Source organism: Puntigrus tetrazona, chromosome 15 (assembly GCF_018831695.1).
Source record: "Puntigrus tetrazona isolate hp1 chromosome 15, ASM1883169v1, whole genome shotgun sequence".
NCBI lineage: Eukaryota > Metazoa > Chordata > Actinopteri > Cypriniformes > Cyprinidae > Puntigrus > Puntigrus tetrazona.
In genome coordinates, this window is record NC_056713.1 from 4,077,615 (window position 1) to 4,081,206 (window position 3,592).

Genomic DNA, 3,592 nt, shown 5'->3' on the forward strand with positions numbered 1-3,592 from the left:
GTTTGATGAACATGAAAGTGAAGTTGAACATCTCCCATGGCCTGCATTGCCACCAGATCTAAATATTATTCAGCCACTTTGGGGTGTTTTGGAGAAGCGAGTCAGGAAATGTTTTCCTCCACCAGCATCACATAGTGACCTGGGCACTATTCTACGAGAAGAATGGCTCAAAATCCTTCTGGCCACTGTGCAGGACTTGTATCTGTCATTCCCAAGACAAATTGATGCTGTATTGGCTGCAGAAGGAGACCCTACACCATACTAATGAATTATTGTTGCCTAAAACCAGGCATTTCAGTTTCATTGTCCACCTCCTGTATATTTTTGACCCCCATACTTACCCTCCCTGCATGGCCTTCCCAGTGTAGAATTACCAGAGAGAAAAAGTCTTTTCCTCATAAGCAGAATGTCATCAAAATGATTAAGGCAAAAGGAAGTGCTCTAAGTTTATTGTGAAAAAAATTTTCATATAGACATGAAGTAGTTGCCTGTATTAAAAAACAACTTTACAGGATCAGTGTTTTGCCGTGCTTTTATGTTCTTCTATTAAAAGACTTGGACAAACTTGACAAACTCCAGGTGCTTGGGCCAGCTGAGGTATTTCTATTTTTCAGTAATAGACATTTGTTGTTTATAATGGTTGTTCTGGTGCCGCAGTCATTTAAATTTAGATACACTTAAATGTCGCTCACGTTTCAGTTAGAAATGATTTGATCTAAATTTCCCGATAAGCATTTCCAAGCCTTTCCTAAACATTCTCCAGTCATTCCTGTGGTGAGCAAAGGCAGAAATAGGATTGCTGAAGGAGATCAAGTTTCAAAGCACAAACTCTCTTTCAGTCATCCCACAAATGACTCCATACATGTGGAACTGTGTGTGGTTCTATATACATGAAGTAATGTGTTTGGTATTTATTTAGGAAATGATTAGATGTATTGTTATTATTATTTGCAACCGAGTTGTGAATGTCAGAAAGTTGCATTTCATGTGAATGTTTTAGGTTAAAATGTACCACATATTGGTTGATATTAAATGGGTGGACCCACAAGCAGCATGCTTGCATTATTCACCCATTCCATTCTTATTTCATTAAACATTCCGTTAACGGAATCCAACCCAGCTCTAACTCCTAATCTTATCAGCTGTAACTAGACACACATGACACTTGAAAGGAGCCCCCATGCCTAGGCGTATAATTATGGGTATCATAATATAATAATTTTTTAATTGTGAACCTTGGCCAAGAGGTATGTAATTGTTTGAAAGGGCATTTTTGCTTTTAAATTAGATTACAAACCTTTAAGATCTCAATTGCAGAAAGGGCTGCGCTGAGGTGGAAAACTAGGTGAGTAGATGGAGGCTATTTAAAAGACTCATTTAAAGGGATAACTGATCATTTAATCACGTTCAAAGTGTTAAAAACCTGTAGGAACCTCAATGCAAACCCATTTTGCTGATAAATTAAATATTTACCCTTTATTTTTTCTAGGAAGCTCCCATTGAAAATAAATCTGTTCTTCTAGGGAGTTCTGGCCAAGATGACCGTACAGAAGTTTCACATAAAATATAAAACAAACACACACTTAATCATGAATCAAATTATGGAAAATACTATCAAGGTTCATTCATTACACACTGCAATATTTTGTTTTTACAAAATATTGAAAGAAATTTTAATGGAGTAATAATTCTAATTAAAATCTGGTGAAATAGTTATTTTTACACAAGCATAAAAGAGTAGTGATATAATCTGTAGATATCACAGCAACACCTTTACAGCAGAGAAAAATGTGATTTCCTTGTTTTATATGCATGATTAAAATAGACAGAACTAAAGTAACACGGGCATGTGAGAACTAGACTTGAACAGTAATTGACTATAACCATAAACTGACTTGACACCAACAAAACTAGGCGTAAAGGTAACATGAGGACTAATGATATAAGACACACCTGAAAGTAATCAAGACACAATCAGGGCTGCGTTTCTCAAAAAGCATTACCCCACCATAATGCACTGAAGTTAAGTTAAATCTCGGAAGCACAAAATTCTATTGATATTACACAACTGGTTTAGTTATTCAAATATGAATATTATTGGTAGTTTATTTGAACAAGTGCACCAGATTCTTTTCTGAGAACCAGAAGATGCTTTTCACCACATTATAATCATACATATCTTTCCACCAGTATCTATAATGGCCTGTTCAACATTATAGAAAAGCTAAAACGTATAAAATGTTTTGACTGAAATGTTTATTAGTCTCAGTGACAATTATTTTAGTTCAGTTTTTATTTATTTTTATTTTTATTATTTTACTCAACAAACTCTCTGTTTTTGGAATGGTTAAAACTTCGGTTAAAATTTTAATTGGTTTTAAAATAAAAAGCTGTATTGATAGATCCCTTTGTTACTGATACATCCAAACAATTTCATATGACAGGAAACATCCTGAAATTACTTAGACACTTTCATTGTACTTCTGCCTCATTTTTCCTGATCTTGAGGACCCTATAAGTAAAAACTGATTTATTTTACTAGACTCTTCCCCTACAACGGCATGATTAAATTTGACTGACCTTGGCTACCCGAGGTCATTCTGAGGTTCCTGCGTGATTGAGCAAGAATCTCTCACTTTTATTATCTTCTAAAGGAAAATGACACATTACTTATTTTTAGCTGACCATTTTTGAACCTCATTATGGACATCTGCGTGTACTTTCTAGGGTGAAGAGGTCACCTATACAAACCTTTGTGTACATTTCCCATTGGTAAACAACTGTGGCATATCATAATACACCCCAATAATAATTCTGGCATAGAGATGCTTATTTAGTGTCATCTATTGTTCATCAAAGCCAATAACAAAAAACATCACGTAGGGTGAATCTTCACTCCACGCCCAGATGTAAAAGGGGGAAAATGATAAAAATGAAACCTCTCATCTCCACTGACCAAATTATTTTGGATTCGGACAAAAGTCACGTGCTTCGTAACAATCGCCGGAATTTGTGCAAATCAAATCTCTGGCTATTTTCCTGTGTATAGCAAATACAGCTGACCCCTCTCTGCTTTTCAATAGGCGCGGGGCGATGTGCGCGAGGGCGCTCGTGAAAACCACTGCTGTCCAGTTTAAATCTTTCCCAAGAATCCTGGGAATTCAATTGTGTACCCAAGCACTGGGAAACCGACAACCTGTGCTGTGACACCAGATCAGTCAGGTCAGCCAGCGGAAACCTCAAACCGTCATAAACCTATTCGTCAAACTAAGCTCGAACACTTCTAATGCGCCTCAGTGCACTATAATCTGATTTTAATAATTCGTATATAACATTCATAATAACACGACCTAGTAAATATTTATTACATTTTTGTGGATTTATTGAAAACATGAATAGCTAGACCTTAACTGTATACTGTTTACATATATTACTGTCTGGACACATTGATAGAGGTTTCAGTACGTTATTAAAATGTATTTTACATTTTCTTACAAAAAAAAAGGAACGAAAAAAAAAGCTCGAGCGTGTCACTCTTCATTAATTAGATCGCTAATTATCTAAGCCGGTTAAATACTCGCTCAGCGATAGT